This window comes from Balaenoptera borealis (genome assembly GCF_965194805.1).
Source record: "Balaenoptera borealis genome assembly, chromosome: 6".
Taxonomy (NCBI): domain Eukaryota; kingdom Metazoa; phylum Chordata; class Mammalia; order Artiodactyla; family Balaenopteridae; genus Balaenoptera; species Balaenoptera borealis.
Window position 1 is genome coordinate 75,375,760 of NC_138863.1, and position 24,262 is coordinate 75,400,021.

General features: G+C 35.9%; 2 long non-coding RNA genes across 4 annotated transcripts in view; one reads left to right on the plus strand and one right to left on the minus strand.

Moving 5' to 3' along the window:
- LOC309630480 overlaps positions 1-5,145 on the minus strand; it is a 126,507-nt gene extending 121,362 nt beyond the window's left edge. The window contains exon 1 of the long non-coding RNA XR_014245695.1: positions 4,668-5,145. This is a non-coding gene — a long non-coding RNA (uncharacterized lncRNA). The remainder of the gene's footprint in view (positions 1-4,667) is intronic.
- The window catches only part of LOC309630470, a 290,298-nt gene that overhangs the window by 122,168 nt on the left and 143,868 nt on the right, over positions 1-24,262 (plus strand). For all 3 annotated transcript variants that reach the window (XR_014245684.1, XR_014245685.1, XR_014245686.1), the window contains one exon: positions 7,566-7,700. This is a non-coding gene — a long non-coding RNA (uncharacterized lncRNA). The remainder of the gene's footprint in view (positions 1-7,565; positions 7,701-24,262) is intronic.

Sequence of the window (24,262 nt, forward strand, 5' to 3'; positions counted from 1 at the left end):
GGGGAATTAATTTGTAGACAAGGCTGAGGGTAGTTCCCAGCCCCTCCCAAACTGAGAGTCTGAGAAATTGAGAGCAGCCTGGAGTGACCCCTCCCACTCCCAGCCGGGCAAGGAGCCTAATCACAGCCCTACGCAATGTGGAGAGTGTCCTCTGGCCCCACCTGATGGGAAGGGCTGGCAGCAACTCCTGGAGGCTATGTGACCCAGTGTCACTCAAGCAGAGAGGTGGGTGTGCAAGGATGATAGTTTGCTGAACAAAGCTAGTGGCCCTGTTCATTCGGGGAACTTGGAGTGCAGGTCAGCTTGAGTTAAGACAACAAAGAGCTTTACTGACTTTGGTGTTGTTTCTCCCACTGTGCCCAGGCAGGGAATCTAATTCATAGTGCTGCTCATTGCTCAATACAGCCAGCCTTCAGCCTTCCAAGCTGGGAACCTAACCAGAGAACATGCGAAATTGCATAGACCATTCAACAGCTCTATGTACAGTGGCACTTGAACTGAGAGGACAGCCGGTGGCTTCCCCTGCCTGCATAGCAAAACCAGTGGCCTCACCTGACCAGGGAATTCAGTACACACTCAGCCTGATTCAGACACCCAAACAATGCAGTGCACAGGCCCTGGGTCCCATCCTTCTGTCTGGCAGGACAGGGAAGCCAATTCATAGCCCCATTTACTACTGAATAGAGTACCCAGTCCTGACCATCTAGTAAGTCTGACCAGAGAATCCAGGTAACCCCAGTGCTCATCCTACAGCCTCACTTGGGCAGGGAACCAAGCCATCAGTCCTATGCAATTGTTCTCAACCAGTGGCACACTGCCCCATTTCTGTCTTCAGAGCTTAAACAGTTACCTCGCCCCTAAATAGACCATAGTAGCAGTCTCCACCTACCCAAGGACATTACCAGCAGCAGACACATGCAGAAACCCAAACTGAGCTGACCGGTAAAGAGCTGTCTCTGCAAAATCAAACTTGTAAAGTCTGGAAGAGGAACCCCATTACTCACTACACAAATGCACAGATACCAATATAAAAAATCAAGGATAATAAAAAAATCAGGTAAATATGACACCAAAGGAAACTAGTAAGTCTCCAATAACTAATCCTAAAGAAATGAACTGTCAGAAAAAGAATTCAGAATAATCCTCTTAAGGAAGTTTAGTGAACTGCAAGAAAACACAGATGGATAACTAATCAAAATTAGGAAAATAATGCATGAACAAAATGAGAAGTTTGACAAGGAAACAGCAACCATCAATTTAAAAAAACAGAAATTTTTGAGTTAAAAATATAATAACTGAACTAAAGAATTCAATAGAGAGTTTCAAAAATAGACTCAACTATACAGCGTAAAGAAGAACCAGCAACCTGGAGGATAGCACATTGAAAATTGCCTAGTCATAGGAGGAAAAAAATTAAAAAAAAAAGAGTGAAGAAAGCATTCAGGAATTATGGAACACAATGAAAAGAAACAATATTCACATTATAGGAATTCCAGAAGGATAAGAGAAAGAGAAAGGGACAGAAAATATATTTAAAGCAATAATGGCTACACATCCTGAACCTGGGGAGAGAAATGGACATCCAGATCCATAAGGCCCAAAGGACCCCAATAGGGCTACACTGAGACACATTAAAATTAAATTGTCAAAAGTCAAATACAAAGAAAGAATCTTAACAGCAGCAAGAGGAAAGGGAAAAGTCACATTAAAGGGCACCCCCATAAGACTGTCAGCATATTTTTCAATAGAAGTTTTTCAGGCCAGGAGAGAATGGGATGACATATTCAAAATATTGAAAGAAAATCGCTGTCAACCAAGAATTCTAATACTTGGCAAAGCTGTCCCTCAGAAATAGAGAGATAAAGACTTTTTCAAACAAACAAAAGCTGAGGGAGTTCATTACCTTCAGACCTGGTTTACAAGAAATGCAAAATGGAGTTCTTTGAGTGGAAGTAAAAGAATGCTAATTGACATCATAAACAGAAAAAGGTAGTGTAAATCTCACTGGTAATGGTAAACATATAGTCATAGTTAGATGGCACTATGATAATGGTGGTGCATAACTTACAACTGTTACTTTAAAACTTAAAAAAAATGTAGTAAAAATACCCATAACTACAATAATCTGTTATTAGTTACACAATATGAAAAACATGTAAATTTTAGCAGCAATAACCTGAAATATGAGGAAGAAGAGAAGTAAAAATGTAAAGTTTACAAATTCTATTGAAGTTAAGTGCTTATCAGTTTAAAATATGATGTTAACAGGTTTGAGATATTTTAGGTAAGCCTTATAGTAACCACAAGGAAAAATCCTGTAGTATTTACACAAAAGATCATGATAAAGAAGTCAAAACATAATGATACCAAAAGACATCAACACAAAAAACAACAGCAGGATAAGAAACATGGAAAAATGGATCTACAAAACAACCAGAAACAGTTAGCAAAATGGCAATGGTAAGCCTTTACTGATCAATAATTACTTTAAACATAAATTATCCAATTAAAACACATAGACTTGTAGAATAGATTAAAAAAAGAAAAAGACCCAACTATATGTTGCCTACAAAAGACTCACTTTAGCCTTAAATACACACATAGACTGAGAGAGAAGAGATGGGATAAGACACTTCAAGCAAATGATAATTAAAAAAAGAAAAAAGAAAAAGCAAAGGTAGCTATATTTATATCAGACAAAATAGACTTTAAAGTAAAAATTGAAAAAAATCATTATATAATTATAAAGGGGTCAATACATCAAGAAGATATAACAATTGTAAATATTTATGCTCCCAACATCAGAACACCTAAATATATAAAGCAAGAACTAACCGAGCTAAAAGGAAAAATAAATTGTAATACCATAATAGTTGGAGACTTTAATACCCCACTCTCAACAATGAATAGATCATCCAGACAGAGAATCAAGAAGGAAACAGTTATTTTGAAGAACATTATAACTGAAATGAAGCTAACAGATATATACAGAACATTCTATCCATCAGCAGTAGAATACACATTTTCTCAAGTGCTCATGGAACATTTTCTAGGATATACCATATGTTAGGCCAAGACAAGTCTTAGTAAATTCAAGAAGATTGAAATCATATCAAGTATCTTCTCTTACCACAATGGCAGGAAACTGGAAATCAATAACAAGAGGAAAACTGGAAAATTCATGAACACATAGAAATTAAACAATACTCTCCTGAACAACCAATGAATCAAAGAAGAAATTAAAGGGGAAATGAAAAAGTTGCTTGAGACAAATGAAAATGGAAACACAACAGAGCAGAACTTGTGGGATTCAGTAAAAGCAGTTCTAAGAGGTTAATTCATAGCAATAAATGCCTACCTTAAGAAGGAAAAACAATGCCAAATAAACAACCTATCTCTACACCTTAAGGAACTAGAGAAAGAAGAACAAATTGAGCCCAAAGTTAGAAAAATAAAAGAAAAATAAAGATCAAATTAGAAATAAATGAAATAGAGAACAAAAAAAAAAAAGAAAGAAAAAATTAACCAAAATGTTAGTTGTTTGAAAAGATGAACAAAATTGACAAACCCTTAGCTAGACTAACCAAAGGAAAAAAACAAAAGAACTCAAACCAACAAAATTATAAATGAAAAGGAGGCATTACAACTGATACCACAGAAATTCAAAGATTATAAGAGGCTACTATGGAAAACTATACATCAACAACCTGGACAACCTAGAAGAAATGGATAAGTTCTTAGAATCATGCTACTTACCAAGACTGAATCAGGAAGAAATAAAAATCTGAAAAAAACAATTTCTAGTAAGGAGATTGAATCAGTAATCAAAATTCTTTCAATGAAGAGAAGCCCAGTGCCAGATAGCTAGCTTCACTGGTGAATTTACCACACATTTAAAGAAGAATTAACACGAATTCTTCTCATACTCCTCCTAAAACGCAAAGAGGATGGGACACTCCCAAACTCATTGTACAAAGCCAACATTATCCTAATACCAAAACCAGAAGAGGACACTACTAAAAAAAGCAAACTACAGTCTAATAGCTCTGATGAATATAGAGGCAAAAATTCTCAATAAAATACTAACAAACCAAATTCAGCAGCACATTAAAAGGATCAGACACTGTAATCAAGTGGGGTTTATCCCTGAGATGCAAGGATGGTTCAACAAATGCATATCAATAAGTGTGAATCATTACATTAATAGAATGAAAGAAAAGAATCATATGATTATTCCAATAGAAGCAGAAAAATCGTCTGACAAAATTCAACATTCACTCTTGATAAAAACCCAACAAATTAGGCAAAGGAGGAACATGTTTCAAAATAATAAAAGCCATATATGATGAACTCAGAGCTAATATCATACAATGGTGAAAGGTTGAAAGCTTGTTCTTTATTTTATTTTATTTTTTTTTTGGGATCTTAGCTCCCTAACCAGGGATTGAACCCTCACCCCCTACATTGGAAGTCAAAGTCTTAACCACTGGACCGTTAGGGAAGCCCTTGGTCTTTTAATGTCAGTTATTCTGTTTTTTTTTTTGTTATTGTGCTTTTCAGTTCTAAAATTTCCATTTGTTTTTTTCTCCATTATCTTCTAATTCTTCTTGGAGACAATTTTTCATGCTAAGGCTTTCTGTTTTTTCATTTGTTTCAAATATGTACACAATTGGTCTTTTTTTTTTTTTTTTTCACACACACACACACTGTATTTTATTTTTACAAGAGATAAATCGACTGACACCAAGCATTGTACATGGATGACCACAACAAAAGCAACAATGATTGCAATTGCGAAACATGAAACACACTCATACTATGTCATAATATTGACATTCAGTCCAGTAATCCTCCACTGTAACAGCTCCTTTACTTTGCAGTGAAAATTGATTTGTATATTCTTTGCCTCTGAGTCCTTGTGGAATTTTTTTTTTTTTTTAAATTCAGACAGAAAGTCACAAAAATTATACTCATCCTCATCAGTTCACTCAGTCCCATGTAATTAATTTTTTTTTTCATCTTGATCTTTTGTTAGCACTTTTATGAGTTCATCAGTTTTTCATTAGAGTTCTGAAAATGCTTATTCATTCAGTTCAGCAGTACAGTCCGTTACCAGAAACCTGTACTTGCCAGAGTCTTTTCCATGTATTTCTTGAAGATGAAACCCTTTTGAAAGCTTGTTCTTTAAGATCAGGAACAAGACAAGTGTGCCCACTTTCACCATTCCTATTCAATATAGTACAAGAAGCAGTCAGGCAAGAAGAAGAAATAAAAGGTATCAGAATTAAAAAGGAAGAAGTAAAATTTGTCTCTATTTGCAGATGACATAATTTTATATATAAAAAGTCCTAAAGACTCAAGCAAAAAATAGTCAGACCTAATCAATAAATTGAATAAAGTAACAGGATACAAAATTGACATACAAAAAGTAGCATTTCTGTACACTGACAACACATTTTCTGAAACAGAAATAAAGAAATCAATCCCATTTATAATAGTATCAAAAACAATAAAATACTTAAGAATAAATTTAACTAAGGAGGTGAAAGAACTCTCCTCTGAAAATTCAAGACATTGATGAACGAAATTGAAGAAAACACAAATAAATGGAAAGGTAATCCCTGTTCATGGATTGGAAGAATTAATATTGTTTAAATGTCACTACTACCAAAAGCCATCTATAGATTCAATGCAATCCCAATAAGATTCCAATGGCATTTTTTTACAGAAGTAGAAAAAAGCACTCTTAAAAAAGACCTAAAAATAGGCAAAGTAACCCTGGGAAAGAAGAACACAGCAGGAGGTATCAAACTTCCTGATTTCAAGTTATACTGTAAAGCTATAGTCATCAAAACAGTATGGTATTGGCATATAAAGAGACAAATAGATCAATGGAACATAATTGAGAACCCAAAAATAAACTCAAGCATATATGGTCAAGTAATATTTGACAAGGGTGTCAACAATATTCAATGGGAAAAGAGTCTTTTCAATAAATGATGCTGAGATAATTGGATATTCATATGTAAAAGAGTGAAACTGGACCCATATCTTATACTACTCACAAAAATTAACTCAATAGCTGAACCTATTATGGTAATCATTTCACAATATATATAAATCAAACAATCATGCTGTATGTCTTAAACTTCTACAGGGATATGTGTCAGTTATTTCTCCATAAAACTGAAATAAAAAACCCCAAAACTCATGAAGACAAGTACCAAGATATCAATGCACAGTACTGTTTACTAGGCCCTCAAAAAGTATCATTAGGCTGATCATTTATCATAATAATGCTGTATTATTTTTACATAAAAATATTATTTCTATATGAAGTCTTAGAAAATTGCAAGCATCCTTTCAAGGATGTACCATCTTTAGAAGTTGTATGTCCTATATCTTACTCAAAGCTCCTTTAATAAATATAGTAAGATACTCTATTTCTCTAAGTATATGGTTAATTGTGTATAATATTCTAAAAGAGATATACTTGCTATTTATAAGAGTTTTAGACAACAAATGAAGTGAGTGATGTAGTTTTAATCATTATAACTGGCTAATAATATTGGGTCACAGTTTAATTCTTAGTGTAGAATATAGGTAACAAAAGAGATTTTTACTTAACATCCCAAACCATTTAACTCTTCGTATCATTCACATGATTTTGGTCATATTATTTGATGCAAGCTTAGCTGTAGATTATTCAGGTTTTAATCCTCCAGGAATCTGCAAACAAAGTGAACCTCTAATGTACAAAACTCAGACAACTAAATTCTTTGAATCACATTTATATGTTACCCCTCTCAATGACAACAATTGGTGGTTAACCAGATTAACTATGGAATGAGCCAGGTAAATAATCCCATTACCCACAGGGATCAGAATGGAGCTGGTTTTAACATATTCCACTGAGACAGAGTAATTAAGTCTCTTCTTTAGGCTTTAGACCCCTGCAGTACATACAGTACAAGCAATCCATGAATGGAATGTCTGTATCAGCTTGAGCCGAATACTCCTTCGGGAGCTTGTTTTTGACCCACTTTAACCTTAACTTGACCAATTTTTTCCATATTTGGTTAGAATTTTCTCATTGTGATTTCTAGATGTGTTTTGGGTAAAATGTGCTGGGTTCCAACAGAGAAAAAAGGTGATCAAAGTCATGAGAAGTTATTTTCCCCCTAAAATTTAATTGGCTGAACAAAATATGGCCTTCAGAAATACATGTGGTAAACAATTTCTTTGAATATTGGGTTTCTAATAAAACCTCAAAAAACGAACATTTTTGTGACCCAGTGAGCTCCTGTGAAAGGAAATGATGTACTTTTTTAATGAATTAGAATATGAAATTAAATTATCACCCAATTCGTGGTAAGACATAGAAAAGGATTATGGGCTATTAATCTTATCCTAAGAGTGACTTAGTTTTCTTTATTTCTTGGGCCTTTGCTATAAAAAATGACTTCATACAAATTCAAATAGTCTCAACATGTAGGAAACCAATAGTTATAAAGATCTTTTTTTAGAAAGAACCATCCCATTCTTCTCTCTTTTCCCTTTAATAGTAAAGATTTTGTAAACGAGATGGGGGAAACTTTGGAGGGGAAGAGAAGGCATCAGAACTAACAGCCCCACAAGGATGGTGATAAAAAGGAAGAGAAGATACCCATTTCAGTCGTTCCTGCTCTTCTCTGCAATCCGTGAGTACTCTTTCCACTACTTTTTGTGACAACTAGTATCTATCTTTTCCATATCTGTGGTTTCTACATATTTTTCCTATAAGACATTTTTGTAAAATGTGTCTGGCTTGCTGGGTATTCAAAAACTCAAGTAGATTTTTTTTTTAAAATTTATTTTATGTATTTATTTATGGCTGTGTTGGGTCTTCGTTTCTATGCGAGGGCTTTTTCTAGTTGTGGCAAGCGGGGGCCACTCTTCATCGCGGCGTGTGGGCCTCTCACTATCGCGGCCTCTCTTGTTGCGGAGCACAGGCTCCAGACGCGCAGGCTCAGTAACTGTGGCTCACGGGCCCAGCTGCTCTGCGGCATGTGGGATCTTCCCAGACCAGGGCTCGAACCCGTGTCCTCTGCGTTGGCAGGCAGACTGTCAACCACTGCACCACCAGGGAAGCCCTCAAGTAGACTTTAATAGACATATGCAAGGAGTGGTTTGCATTATTTCATTTCTATTAAATGTCTAAGCAGGATTAGAATGACTATTGGCTGGTAGAAGCAGATAGGAAAAGGTAATTATGTCTTATCAGAGATAACGATATTCCAGGATAGTATTCTCTTGTCCTGTGGAGCAGAAGAGCTAGATTCCATATGGGAAGATTTAACTGTGTTGTGCATTCGGGAGCAGTGAAACATATTGAGAAATTTACTAAAGGGTATGCAATGAGTAGATTCAGATTCAAGTTGTGTTGAAGGATTTAATTACTGGATTTAGATTGGAGTTACCTGTGTGAATGACCAAAACTTTACATAGAGAACGATTATTCCATAATCTATTTTCAAAGTTTTCAAAGTGCACGGTAACTATCCTCACTTCCTATTAAAATAGTAATTAGTTTCTTTAGTGTTAATCTTACCTAGAAAGATGCTTTTATTTAATGATAAACTGAAAGACACATTTCATTTTATTATTAGCAAAGACATTTTGTAGCATGGACAGCACATCAGAACTTCTCTAGAAGGAAAAATAAACTTGTAATTATGAAGCAGGATTCTATTTCCATGGTAATTACTTGTATAGTAATTGCTTTAACCACTTGGCATTTAGCCTTTATGTGATAGTACCTGCCACTTATGGTCACCATGAGTTGGCTTCACCATCATTTTTTACTTTTGATATTAAAGTTTTCATCCAATTTACTTTAAATTTTGCTGAGGATATTACCACCTCTCCTTGGTTTCACTGCCTTTGATTGTTGGGTGTCTACACAACAAACAAAAGTTGTGATACAAAAACAATTAAATGTCTAATTATAAAAAGCAAAATCACAGATAAAAGCCTATAATTTATAAGACTGATAACACTCTATAAAAAGTGAATTCATCCATTAAACATCTTTACTCAGAACATAATACGTATAAAGGACTATGCTAAAGGCCACTGATAAGAAATGGGAGAATTAAGAAGTATCATCAAAAGAGATAGCAAAAAAATGATTCGAAGCAGTAGTATGTTCAAGATAGAAAGTGAAGTAGGTATAAATATCAGAACATATAGACTCAGGTATGCAAGAATGATTACATCCTTTGTTTTAAATCACCTCTGTTTTGATTTCACAATCCCATCCAGCCTGGATTGGCTGGATGAAATTTCATCTCAGTCATTATTAGGGCTCCTGTTTTCTATCAAAACCTTGAGAACTGGGGGGCACTGTGTAGTGCCCAGAACTAACAGACTGTTACAGAATTGATGATATACCCAGGTCCAATTTTTGGTAGTCCCTTGAAATCCAAAAGTTCTTTGCTTTGATGCCACCCAAGGGTTAGGAGGATCTTTGCCAGGTTTGGGAACACTGGTTTCACTATTCAGTTATTCTTTCTGAAAACTTCTAACTCATCTATCTGACATAGACTGGGAGTGGGACTCAGTTCCTTAGTAATCTTGGGACCAGCTGATTCTCCCATTCTTCCCACACCAGGAATCTACCAATGTGGCCTCTCTTTCTCTCTCTCTCTGTCCTCCTTGATGTCTCCTCCCCTCTCTTCCTTTCCTATCCCTCCCCTCTTTCTCTCCTATCTCCCTCCAAGCATCAAATATCATTTTCTCCACGAACTTCAGGTTTACAGAAAACAAGAAGGGCTTCCGATTCAGATTCTTTTCCTCTTTCTGCCTCCTAAACTCAGGAGAAAAATCAAAGAGAACATACACAGAACAGTATCTCAATAAATTATACTGACACTAGATATACAGTCAGCCCTCCATATTCACTGATAAGGAAGGCTGACTATGGGACCTAGGCATCTGCGGATTTTGGTATCCATGGCCGATCCTGAAGCAATCCCCCACAGGTACAGAGGGACAACTGTACAGTCATACAGCATAAAAGTTGATTTCTATCTGTTTTATATTCTCTGAGACAGAGTTCCAAACTTCCGGGAGTGCATTTGGGGTATGGGATGAAAATATTAGCATTTCTATTTTTTATTTGGATAATATTATCCTTTACACTTTTTAATTTTGGACATAGTTTACATGCGCATGTTATATTAATACAATAGCAGGTATATATATATATATATACATATATATAAATACGTATTGAGAATGGAAGCTTAAATCTGTATGGGTACCTGACATGTACAAAGCAATGTGCTAAATATTCAGGGTCACAGAATATTCAGTCAGATCTCGTGCTTATGTAGTTTACTATTTAATAGAGGAATTAGAAAATGAAGCTTATATCTATACCACAGACCTGTTCTGTAAAAAAAAGATCTTTCAAAAAACTCCTATTATAAGGTTTCAAAAGAGGAAAAGTTCACATCTAGCTGTGTGTTTGTGTGGTGGGGAAGTTGGGTAGAACATGGATCGGGAAAACTTCATGAAAGTGATACTTTTGGACTTGAGTGTTGAAAGTAGTATAGATACTACCAGTGAAAATACATTAAGGGAGAAAGGTAATTCATCTCAAACATGAAGGTCTTTGGGCACCCCTGAAGGTACACAAATAATTTGCAGGAGGTACTCAGGTATGGATATTTTTAAAGAAACAAAATTTCTCATTCTCATTGTGCATTCTTTCTTAAAATCTATCTGCCTGCTTTAAAAAATCTCGGGACATAAAGCGGTGATTCCAGAATTCATGTTTTGTTTTTACTTCTACACAACACCTGTACATAGGGAGGGTTCATTAAATATACATTAGAAACGTTGCAACTCCCAACTGGCAATTTTTAAATTGAAACTTGAAAGGAAGGTTGGAGACTCAGAATGGTGATTAGGAGCATACAAAATACGTCACAACTCTATGTAGAGCACAGAATAATAATTATTGTTGATTCTTGATGTTATTCAAGAACTCAGTGATGTTACAATAATAACTTCAAAAGCTAAAAGGTTTATAGTGCTTTAAAGTATCTAGAGTTTTCACATATATTCTCTCACTTGTTTTTCCAACATCCTTATGAAGTGGCTAGGACATATTCCCAAATTACAGAAGAAACTGTGGCTCAGAGTGTTGACGTAACTGAGCAAAGACTATACCACCCTGTATAGAGGAACTGTAACTCAAATACAGGCCTTTGGAATATGTCTTATGTACATACATACTACTATGTTGTCTTTATGCTCCATCCTTGCACATCTGCAAAGAATACTGAGGAAATTGGGTGAAAATAAAATTCAAAAAAGATAATTGACTCATCATCAAATATAGCATAAAGACTAGATCCCCAAATTTCGATCCCCATCTATATCCTAGCTTCCAAAGTACAGTTCACAGACCAGCGAAAATAATATCACTTGGGAGATGATGAGAAATGTAGAAACTCTGGCCACAAAACCAGACTTACTAAATCAGAATTTGCGTCTTTAACAACATCCCAGATGTTTCAGTAAAATTTGAGAAGCACTCGTATAGATGACAAAGCAAACCTCTCCACACAGGTAAAATAGCTTGCTTGGCATTTACAAAATTATTTCTACCAGTGAATGATTCAAACACCTGCTTCAGTAGTAGAAATTCTCCTTGTTATCCATAAAAATCCAAAGACAGAAAGGGGAAAAAGGCAACCACAAAGAGGTGTCTCTAAAGTTAATTTCCCTAAATTCTGATGTACTGCCCTATGCTTCCAATACTCATAAGGGTGTTTTTTTTTTTTTTTTGTCTGTTTGTTTCTTTTTTTTTAAGCATAAAGTTAAAAAAAGAAATATTTATAAAGTTGGTGGTGGTTTGTTTAAACTCACTGCACTTTTGTAAATTTTAAATGACAAGTATGTTCTGCCATTAATAGAGTTTTTGGAGCCATTCATACAAATGTGCCAGCACATGCAAAAGCCACACATTCTTTGTTAAACTAAACAGTCCTAAGCATTGTGTGGACTCCTGGCATAGTATGGCTAAATATTCAGACACATGCCTATACAGTACTGTATGTTCTGCCAAATAGAGGGAAAACAAAAGAAAGAAAATCATATAAATATACTGGTAAACATTGACTTTGTAAGGAACAGCATAAGCTGTGTTGGAAAAAAATGTAGAGCATGATTCAAAGAATACATTAAAATTTTTTTCCTTAGGAAAATGTATCTAATTTGTTTTTCATGAAAACATGTATTTAGCAGTGGGGAGTTTTTCATTGGCTAAGATATTTTGGCATATTTATGCTGTAAAGGTGATTGGAATAATATTTGCATTCATTTTGCACTGAAATTTGAAATAAGTATAAGATATACACTTTGTAACATAAAATCATTGCCAGTCAGGATATACTCCCTTTAAGGAAGCATAATTCAGTACATGAAAATTCAAAGTGACTAACCTATAAATATGGGGGAATTATTCATGTTACCAAAGGATCTTTCCTTTACCAAACATCTATCACAGGATATCTTTAAATAACTAGCTTCCTTTTAGGACATTTAAAAGTACTAGATTTGAAATTTATGATGTTCAAGAAATATCTAAAGGCATACCTGTTATATAAGGCATAGGTCTAGGTAGGTGATTTTAGAAGTCCTTAATGATCATGATTATGCTACAATTATTAATCATTACCAACTGAGGAAGAATTTGAAAGGCTAGTCACCAAGCCAATGTGATATTTCCTCAAATACTTTCTCTAGCCACAGAAGAATACATCCAAACTCCATTTATTTTTCTCCTGGTATGATAATTTTCTGAATTGTATTCTATTACGTTTATAAGTATTTATTCCAGAACAATTGCTAATTTTTCAAGAGCAATTTGAAATCCATCTCTCCTTCCATAAAAATCAGTGCTTTGCTCTCCTTTCTCTCCAAACACTTCCTGCAAAATTGCACAATTAAATCTCCTGACCAAACTCAGCTTCCTCTAGGACCTTTCATAAACTCCATCATATCCTGGCAGGTGTGGTGAAGAAGTGGTTCAAACAGACAGAGTAGCTTGCATTGGCTGTTGCTAGCTCACTTGTCCATTCTCATTGGGTCTGGTCAAACTTGTAGCAGAACCAGTTATTAGTTTCTCATTCAGGATTTTGCTTCTCGTACAAACTACTATCTGAATCATGCTAGTTTTTATTTATCCTCTGTGTATCATAGAGTCTAGTGATTCTCTCCACCGTAGGCCCTTCTTTAAATTGTCGCCAGTGTTTATCTTCTAAGAAACAAATCTGGCCGTACTACTCCTTTGTTTAAAAGCTTCCCATGATGTCTCATGTAGGGTGGGAATTTCTCATCTGCAGAGAAATGATCGAACGACTGGGCCTAACTGAGTGAATGATCAAGTAGTCTTAGAATAAAATCCTTGGAGTCTACCACAGATATATGGTTTTATATCAGCCCTCCTAAACAATGGAAAAAACAGCCAATAATAGCCTTTGTATTTCAGTCTAAGACACAGAAGAAAATTGTCATTTACATTCTTATCCCTCCCTTTTTAGTACCTGCTATTGTGTCCATCTTCTTATTTCTGCATAGTTTAATCAACTCAACTTAATCCATCCAATGCTAATTCCAGGTAACGATGTTTCTTCTTCTATGTGCATTTTCTATATAATGTTATCTATCTTTTTGTGGATATAAGATTTGTTTTATCTTCTCATTCCATTTTCATAATTTTGCTTCTTATTCCTTTCTAACTAAGGTACTTATAGCGCCTCTGCACACAAAAAGTGTATTCTATCAATTTTCTTTGTCAATTCAGCTGGCACGCTCCCTCAGCATATGTTTTGTGCCATTCTGAGCAAGATTGGAAGGCAGAGTAAGGCAGAGCTAGGCATATGCAGAATCACCTTAAAAATAGGGATTTTCATAAAACTGTTATTTGGAAAATAAAATAAATTCATATTGGCTTGTAATTATGCTGACCCTATCCATCATTTCCCCTCGTGTATGCTATTCCATAGCTGGTCGGAAAGGCTTGTCATTTCCTGACTACACTAGACTCTTGTAGGACCAAATGCCATTTCTCAAATTTGAAAATCTTTTCCTTTTTTTCTCACCTGGAAAATTCCTATGCATGCTTCAGAACTCAAATGTCATCTCTTTAGTGAAGTCTTCTAAATTTCTCTGGGCAGAATTATGTTTTCTCCTCTGTGCTGTGGTATTTTAAAATTCACATTAACCCCCATTTTTTAATTTTTAGTATGGAATTTAAAAAGTCACATTAGTATACATAACAATGGGTTACTTAAAAGCCTAGGCTCTGGTCATACTATAGTCAGAATAAAAACAAAGAATCAGAAGGAAATTTTGTGCATTCCTTGCAAAGAGTTCTCTCACCTTAGGAGAAAGACCAAGAAGCATACAAGGACACTGGGTGTATAATTTAGAGAACTTTATGTGCTAAAATTATTTTAGTTGTCCAGCTACTGAGAAAAATCCAGAAAAAATGTAAGCTATTGCAGCAAGTGAACTAGCTCATATTCTTACTTACATTGACAGGCTACAAACTTCAAACATCACCTCTAACATTTCAACCAATATATTAGATGTTCCTGAGCCAATTTCCCTGCCTACGTAACTCTTTCATTGAATTACACACAGGTTGGGAACTTGTCTCATTAATATTTCACACAGGTGTACTATATGACGTTCAGTTCTTAAGCTCTGTGGTATTTAGTGTTTGCAGACATATAAAAGCACACCTTTTCACGGAATGAGACACATGCTTTCCCTTAATCTGCTTCCAGGTGTTACCTTCTAACTTATTTTGGGAAGAATTCTGTTATTTCTGGAAGAAGCATTGAGAAATTTTCAAAAGGAACTAGTGGCTCTTAAGATAAAAATGATTAGCCATTGAAATTCTATATTGGGATTTATAGCTAATATAATGAATTAGAACACATTTGAATTAGAACTTAAAGGAATCTTTCTCTGTTTAGGAGTCTTTATCAAATTTTGGGAATTAATTTGACTATTTCAACCAGAACTTTCATAATGGTCTGAATCCCTTTGTACCTGATTTGCTTAGGTTATAGTAACTAAACCAGATTCTGTATTATGGAGGCACTCAAACCAGCTACAATTTGTTTTACAGGTCTGACTACTATTTCTCAGTTTGTTAAACATATTTCCCAAAGTATCATGTTTGAACAGGCAGCCCGCAATCTGCATTTTCAGGACAAGTCTGTAAGGAATATATTATTTAATTTATTTTTTTTTATAACATAATTTTTTTTCAGGTGGTCTGTGCAATTCTTTTACTCTTGTGTCAGGTGCCAAAATATTTCAAAAAGGAAGCTTACTTCTGCCATGTGTGATTTCTGATGTGTGATTTCTTTGGATGTCATTTTGCATTGCATGTGAGACAGCTATTTTTTATTTCTTGATGTCTGTTTCACCCAAAGAAAATCTGTATTTTGCTTTCTGTAAGAAAAGAGCAACTGGGTGGCATTGGAAAAACTTCCACCCACTAACGTAGAAAAATATTCAATCTGTCCCATTACATTGAAGTGGGAGACTTTAAAGGGCAGCATACCCAGTTAAGGAAGATATATTTCCATCTGTGATCAATAGCATGTGAAGAATGGCTCCTCTCTGAGCTCCATCCAGAGCAAAATTACCTTGGTAGTTCCTGGACCGTAGGCACTTCATGAATTTCTAAGGTTGAGCAGCCATGGGAACCCTACCTGATTCCAAGGGGGAGACCGTTCTCCTTGTGAGGTCCATGGAATACAACTTTTCGCTCTTCCCCAGAGCTGCAGGACAGCTTTTAGAGACTGTGTTCTCTATATTGACTACATAATAAGCAAGAGATAAATAGGTCCCAGAAAACATTAGAATAGGGCTTGTATGACAAATGTTTTCTCATTCCCTTCTGTTCTTCCATTCCTCTTAATAGAGAAATAATTTGATTTCTGATTGGTTTGAGGGAATTGAATATGTTTGCCATAAAAGAACCAGAGCATCTAGTTCTCTTTAGTCAAATGGAACCTGTTTTATCCTGAAGCTTGTACTCATACCTCATCTTGCTATCTGAATACTTTTATTTTATTTTTATTCAGACATATAAGGATATATAAAAAATTAAAATGCAATAAAAGTCTAATAATAAGGTTTCTTTGTAAAGCTATATATAGTATCTCACTTTTTAATAGTAAAGTCCATGTACATTCTGAGGTCTCTATTTGGTATCATCTATCAGTTTTCTTCCTCCCTCCCTTCTTTCCTTCCTTCCTTCCTTCTTCCTTCCTTTCCTTCTTCCCTCCATTCCTCTCCCTTCTCTTTCTTTCTTTCTCCTGATGAAGAAAACAGAGTTAACCATAAAAAATTTTTACTTATTCGAAAGTAAGAATTTTTCTATAACACATGAACTAATCAGGTCAGTTCTTAGTGGGTGCACATAATTTAACCTGAATTTCTCCACTTGATCTAGGAAAATGCAAACCAACAAAAGGCACAAAAAAGAAAAAAAATGTCTCACCTCTGTATTATATTCATTTTTTAGTTAATTTTGTGTTTTTCTTCAGTAAAGATTTTTCTTCCTGGGATTGCTGGCCTTTGGGACTGAAGATAATATTGTTTCTCCTAAAAAGCTGGACCTATTGATGATAAAGGGCATTATAGTTTTTTCTTAAGAAATGAGAAATTAGGATTGGTTACTGGTATTTTTTTTTTGTATAACCTTAACTAATTCTCTTGAAGGTTACTGTTGAGAAGGCATTATCAGGCTGCATCATGGGTAATAACAAATTGGGAGGATGTGGAGAACCAGAGTAGAAGGTAGAAAACAAAGGAATGGACAGGTTGGGGAAAATGTGTGAATCCAGGGAGTACTCAGAACCAGGGGTTCAAAACAGAGCAGTGTTGAACACAAACAATGTTGTACAACTGAGAAAACATTGGACAAGGAACTGAAGGCAACTAGCCCTGCCACTAATTAGCTGTAGCCTTAGACAGGGAGGAGCATTTAAGTCACATAAAGCATTTTCTTTTAGGAAAGCATGGGATGCCCAAGTGATTGAGGGAGACTGAAATTCTCTATCCAAGATGGTAAACTATTTTATTAGGAAATACCACAAGTTTATCAGCCCACAAAATTTCTAGTTAGCCTTTTCTTTTCTTTATGGGGGCATAGGTAGAACAACTACTTTACATTAACTTATTTGTTAAATCACAGACATGCCTTAATTTCTAAAAATATGAGGTAATTATTTAATCCTAAAATGACATTTACTTTTACAAAAAAAATAATCATACAATCTCTTTAGACAGGATATACAAGAGTCTGTTTATTGGAAAGAATGTAGGGCCTGCTTGTATTTACCAAGCAAAGTAGCTTTTTTTTTTTTTTTGATAAACTTGCCAATTGTGAGGCTGAAAATGCAAGTGTTATTCTGTCAGGAGACAGAACCATGGACAAAATGACCCTTTACTCACCCTTTCCAAATTTATTTCTATTTATGTTACTACTAGATGATGCCCAAAAGAAATTTAAACTATTTTACCCTTCATGTCTGAAGTATACTCCCTGCACATTTCCTCCTCAATAATTTCAGCAAAGATGCTTTTTCTCTCTTTCCTTTGTGAGACTATCAATAGAATGATGTTATTATTTGGAGACATTTTTCATGTTCTTTTATAAATCAAGGATTAGTCAGAGGAGATTAATTGGTGTGTTGATTACTCAGGACCCTTAACCTCTCTTCTTTTTCCTTCTTCTCCTCACCTTTTGGTTATTTCATTACTCATTAACCAGTTTATCAAAGAGTGGGCAGGGAGAGGAGGTGAAAATCAGCATTTTCTACCATTTTCCAGGACTGGTTAAAAGTCTTAAGTGTGGGAGTAAGGGTAGTTGGAACAAGAGGAAAGGAAAACTATTAACAGAAATGAGATTTTTTTTTTTTTATTACTCAGGGATTTCATCTCAAGTGCAAAGGAAAGATGAATGTACTGTTACCTTTACTTTTTAAAAGCATGTTTTTATAAGAACAGTGTACATTAGTTTATTTATCAAAGTTGAGTCAAATAATACTATTCAGAAAGCAGAATACAAAGTAGAGAAACTTCTAAGGGGACATAGCTTGAAATACCTGTTTGCTTAGTTACTACCTTACAAGTAATAATGAGTCCTTGATCCCCAAACTCCCATCATCCTTAGATATTCTTTTCCTTCTGGACATCAGGTGAATTAGCTCCTCTGTTAATTTCCAATAAAGTTTTTTCTATACCTGGTACTCTGGTATTCACCTGCTAGGACCTCCTTTTAGCTTTGCTGGTCATCATTTCCTATAGGTCTAGAAAAACTGACTGTCCCTTGGGAAGATGCTGTTGTCAGTATCCAACCTGTAGGAGGAAGACTAAGAATGCTCTCCTCTTTACTACTTGGTCCCAAGCATGGACATAGGTTCTGCTTCTAATTCTCCAAAACACATATGAGACCAGAGTGTAACATTTAACAAATATTCTTAAGACTTAGGGATAACAGAAGAGTACCCAATACAGGGACACTGCAAACTGGATTAAATATTAGGTATGACTCTTTAAGCTCTGTGTGTATCTTAAAGAGAAGTATTTCTTTCACCATCACTCTGGGAAGACTTCAGTATATCCATGCACTGAGTAGTCCCAGCCCTCTGCACACATCTAAAGCCTCCAAAGAGGGAGAACTCTTTCCCAACTACAGTCTGAGATCAAGTTCTCAGTTTCTGATCCCAAATGATCTTCATTTCAGGATAGTCACTCACTATCCACCCCCTACCTATAGGAACTGCCCTTACCTGTAATATCCAACAATACACTCACGTTAGAATGCATAATCTGACATTAGTGTATTGCCCAAAATCTGAGTTATTTTGCTTGGCATAAGCCTCATTGGACCACAAACCATCCTGGTTAAGTTGTGCTTCATCAAGTGAAGACCTATTTCTTCTTATAGGTGGTCCTCTAGCTTAAGAATTACATGAGATTTTGTAGTCATCAGGGTCTTAATTCCTAATCTCTTTATGTCAATTTCTTGACAAAGAGCATGGACACACGCACAGACACACACACATGCACAGACACACAAACACACACACGCATGCTAACAAGGAAAAATTTATAGAGTCATTGCACTGTAGATCATTATTCCAAGTATTTCTCAGAAGGATACTGGACCTAGAGATGCATTGTTTCCCACAAAAACCCCACTATTTCACATAATCATACTGAGCAGATTATTTTCTTAGAGCATAGCAAACTCCTTCATCTCAAAAGAAGAACTCTGTTTTGCATTTCCTTGACTAGAAATACATATTACAGTGGTTTTTAAAAATCAAAGAAAGCATGTGCTCCAAAGGTGAATTCAAGTCTCCCCTTCTTTCAAAGCTAGGGCTACTGTGAACCTTTGAAAATGGTTATTTCTAACGTCCAGTATCTCCTTTCAAAATTCAAAGATTTGGGGGGTAAACTTGGTTAGAGCTCAATAAGTTTGTACTTCTCCCCAAGCAGTCTTTTTCCATAAAATTATTTCTCTGAAGCATCTATACCATAAATAGCAGCTTAGTCTTGAAAGGGTGGTAGAAGACAACCTGCCTTACCCTTCCCATATATGCCAGCGCTTTCTTTGCTGCAAGCAAAAGGCAAGCACAAATTTAAAACTATTTTTTTGTAACAATTTTGCTTTTAAGATTTTTGTATCAACTCATTCCCGTTTGGCTTTAAGTGTTATTTCTGTGTTAATAACATTTTATCTCTTTCTACTTACTAGGCTGTCTTAAGCAATATTTTGTTCTGCTTCTTTCTTGGATTGCAGGGCATCAGTTTCAGTTTATTTCTATCCTGTCTTCTTCCCCTGATATGGCGTCTCCTCTTTCTGTAACAGCTTATAGCAAATCTTTTCTTTCTCAGATTCTACTGTGCCTTTTATAGTGGTGACATGTAATGCCAATCTGTCTTATTTGATTCTAATTAATATGCCTCCAGACCCTCTCTGGGTGACCTGACTTTTAAGGAACACAGCTAATTGGAAGACCCATCATAAATTATATACAGTTACATCATTCAATACCATAATATAAGTGAAACATAAACTGATATCTTCACAATCACTTAGTACCTAGGGTTATGAATAAAGGAGAGACTGGATTACATTTGAATTATATCCCTTTTTCTCTTTGAAATGATCTGTAAAGAAAGGAAGATGCTTGCAAATTTTCTATTTTTATAGAATGAAGATTATGTTCAAAGAGGTGTCCAGATTTTGCAGCAGCCTTTAAAAAATTAAGTTCTCCCAATGTGCACCTTAGCCTGTGTTATGGGTTGAATTGTGTCCACCTCAAAAAATTATTGAAGTCATTACCCCCAGTACCTAAGAATGTGACCTTATTTAGAAATAGGGTCATTGCAGATGCAACTAGTTAAATTAACCTGAAGTCATACTAGAGTAGTGTGGTCCCCTAATCTAATGACTAATCTAATCTAGTGTCCTTATAAATACGGAAAAGTTGGACACAGACATGAAGACAGTGAGAACGTAATGTGAAGATCAAGGCAGAGATTGGGGTGATGATTCTACAAGCTAAAGAATGCCAACGATTGTCACCAAGCTGCCAGAAGCTAGGGAAGGCATGGGCAGATTCTTCCTCACAGCCCTTGTAAGAGGAAGCTGGGGCATGGAGGGAGAGTCTGCCCACTGGGAGCTGCTCTGGAAATGCTATGTGAAGAAGAGAGAGCAGGTGAGCTATACCCTGGCTTCTCCTTCCCTCCTGCCCTCTCATGTCTGGTCAGTGCCTCCTGTGGGCTGAATTTAGCTGTGAGCTGGCAGGCAATGGAGGCTGGGAAATGTAGTTTGCAGTGGAAGCATAAGAAATATATTTTTTGTCCAAAAAAGCAAAATAAGTGGCAAGGCTAGCATGGAATGACTTTCAGATGTGGTGGCGGGAGTTGCCAATTTTTCAAAAACGGTACCCACATTTTGTTGAAAGGTGAGCTAACATTTACTCAGTGTTTACTTCATGCCAGCCACTGCTGCTGTTTTAATATTTATATACATTATTTCATTGATTCTATATAAGCCTATGATAGCAGTTTTATTGTATACATTTAATAGTGAAGGAGACTAAAACATAGAATATTTAGATGTTTTATACATGATTATATTTCTAGTGGCTGGTAGAACCAGAATTTGAACCATTTGTTTTGTTTTGAGTCCAATCCAATGCCCATGCAATTTCCCTGTTTTATCCCATTAGGCTGTGGGTCATGTTGAGGAGATAAGGTTAGAGATTTGTAATAGATGAAGAGGAAAGAACCTGCCAATGAAAAAGCAATAGCCTTTGGAGGCAACACAAAAATGGGTCAGGCAGTTGAACAGCAGATTTGTGTAACTGGTATAGTTGCCAGATAGTACAGTAGCTGAGATGGAGACTCAGTATGAACAGGTAGTGGAATTTAAAACCTAGTTTTTGATACTATAATGGATGCATTGGGATAAGAATCTTTTATTATACATTTTAAATATATAAGTAATGTGGAGAAACAATCATAACCGTTTTATTTCAATTAGAAAATTTAATATATTTGAAAAAAGAATGGTGTGTGTGTACACCTACATAGCTTGAAACTTCCAAAATATGTTTATGGTAATGTGATGGATTAATTTAAGTGTGGGTATGAACAACACTGACATTCTTAGGTTCCAACCACAAGCAACAGCTAGGTATCATCATCTTCATGTGGCTTTTCACGTGACCATTGCTGAGGTAGGAAAGCCATAGAGGAGGCCAAGGAAACCATTTACTTTAGGATTATGATCTACTGAAAGGCTTGGAAATTAATGGTCTAGTATTATAACCTGGCAAATAAAATTTCTTAGACATGTGATAAAATCTGCAAATACACAGACTTACCATATTTCTTTAAGCTGTAACTGTACCTGCACCATGGATGACAATGGTATACATGCAGATGACCTATACACTGTCTCATTCATTGGGAAGATTTGTAAACTTCTTTTGGTGGGGACTTGTGCTCTCCTCTCTATTAGGGTTGGGGCGGTTATGGAGAGAATCTCCTCCTCTTGCTTGTGTCTCTCTAAATGAGAAGGAATACCTAATATGTTGGTAAAATTGAGAAGAACTTGACATTTACTGACCAAGTTTTTTCTTTTCTGGTGGGTGCTCTTATCTATCCTCAAAAATGGGAGATGGAGCTTGCCCTCTCTCCCTCCTACCCTCCCTCTCACATTCTTATGCTCTATTGTTCTCCCTCCTTTCTTTTCTCTCCCCTCCCTCCTTTCTGTCCCCACCCGCTTCCCTCCCTCTCTTGTTTTTATCTGCTTCAAGAATTGTTACAAAAGGAATTGGTCTCTTCTCTACTTCCTTTTTCTACGTGGTAAGCGTAGTCAGGTCAGAAGGTCACCACTCTCTCTTCCACCTTCCATTCTGCTCATGACTCACTTTGGTAATAAAACCAGGCAGGTAAGTCAGAATCTGCTCTGCAGACTTAACACTACCTGACAGGTTGATCACAAAGACTGTTTGGGGCAGGTGGTTGACCTGCCTTCACTTTGGTCTCAGGTGCCAGCAGCATGATTCTATCTAGCTTTGCCACAGAGCTGGGCATTTGGAGGGCATGACACTGTTATTAATGAGCTGAGATTTTGATTCCTATTGGTCTCATTTCTATCAGCCAGAATCCTGGAGGATGGGGAAAATGGCTGGCACCCTGAACCTAACGTTGACTTCTTTAACATTAGAATATTTATTAATTTTGCTGTTCAGAAATTCACTCCTTTGTCCTTATCCTGAACCTACTCCATCATAGGAATCTCAGATTTTAGCATCCTATAAATATAGCATGCTAATCTCTCAATGGGACCACCTAACCTTTCAGATATCTCACTCTGTTTCTCCCACTACACCTGTTTTGAAATCATTGTGATGCCCAGAGCTTTTGTGTCCATCTTACCACTTCCTATCTCTCAGCATCACTTCTCATCTTCTTCAACTGAAGTCCTGAATCCCTTTCTTTCCAACACCCTCAATTTCCACTCTTCCATGTCCTTCTGCATGTAAATGTTCCTTGTTGGATTAATACGATCATTCACCCATATGCTCTCATATTTGCTCTGAGAGCTGCTAGCATCAGTCAGTACCTTGTGTCAATCTGTGTTCCTAAACTTTGCCTTACGCAATTTTGATTCTAACTATTCAGCTTAGGTTTGACTATACCATGCATGTAGTATATATTTAGACTCTAAACCTTTGGAAGTCACAGTCTGTGTTTTCAAATTCTCTGGGTGAGACTTTTTTTCTCACCTAGAGGTTAGACAGAAACAAACTTCTTTGTTTTCTCTTAGTAGGTAGACAGATTTTTTTCCCCCTCTAAGATCTTTTTTTTTTTTTTTTACTGAAGATGCAGTAATTTAAAGGTCTCAGTAATTGAGGTGTGCCCTTTCTAATTTCATGCATCTTATAGCCCCAATCCTTTCTCAAGATTATATTTAATCTGAACTCTTGGCCATAACCAACTTTGATAGCCCCATTTCCCCACTCAAGAGATATGGCAGAATATGCTAAGTGAAATAAGTCAGACAGAGAAAGATAAATACTGTATGATATCACTTATATGTGGAATCTAAAAAAAATACAACAAACTAATGAATATAACAAAAAGAAACAGACTCACAGATCTAGAGAACAAACTAGTGGTTACCAGTGGGGAGAAGGGGAGGGGCAATACAGGGGTGGCGGTGTGGGAGATACAAACTATTGGTGTAAGATAGGCTCAAGGATGTATTGTACAACATGGGGAATATAGTCGATATTTTGTAATAACTGTAAATGGAAAGTAACCTTTAAAAATTGTATAAAGATAAAATATTTTTGAAAAAAGAGCTATGGCAAAACCAGACGTGGCATTATTGCTCTGGCTTCATTTTCCCTTTTGTTTCTGTCTTCTGACATTTTTTCCTTTTTTTCTCCTGGGAGATAAGTTTTAAAATATGTTTGTTATAATTTATCCAGCATTGGTTTGTTTTCTGCTTAGTCCACCTTGTTTCCAGCTTTCAACTTATTTTTATTATAATCCCATGTTATAGGTATTTGCTCACCCTGTCCTAGAGATGAGGAAATCAGGGCCAAGAGGTAAAGTGACATTCCCAGCACCACATGGCTATGAAGTA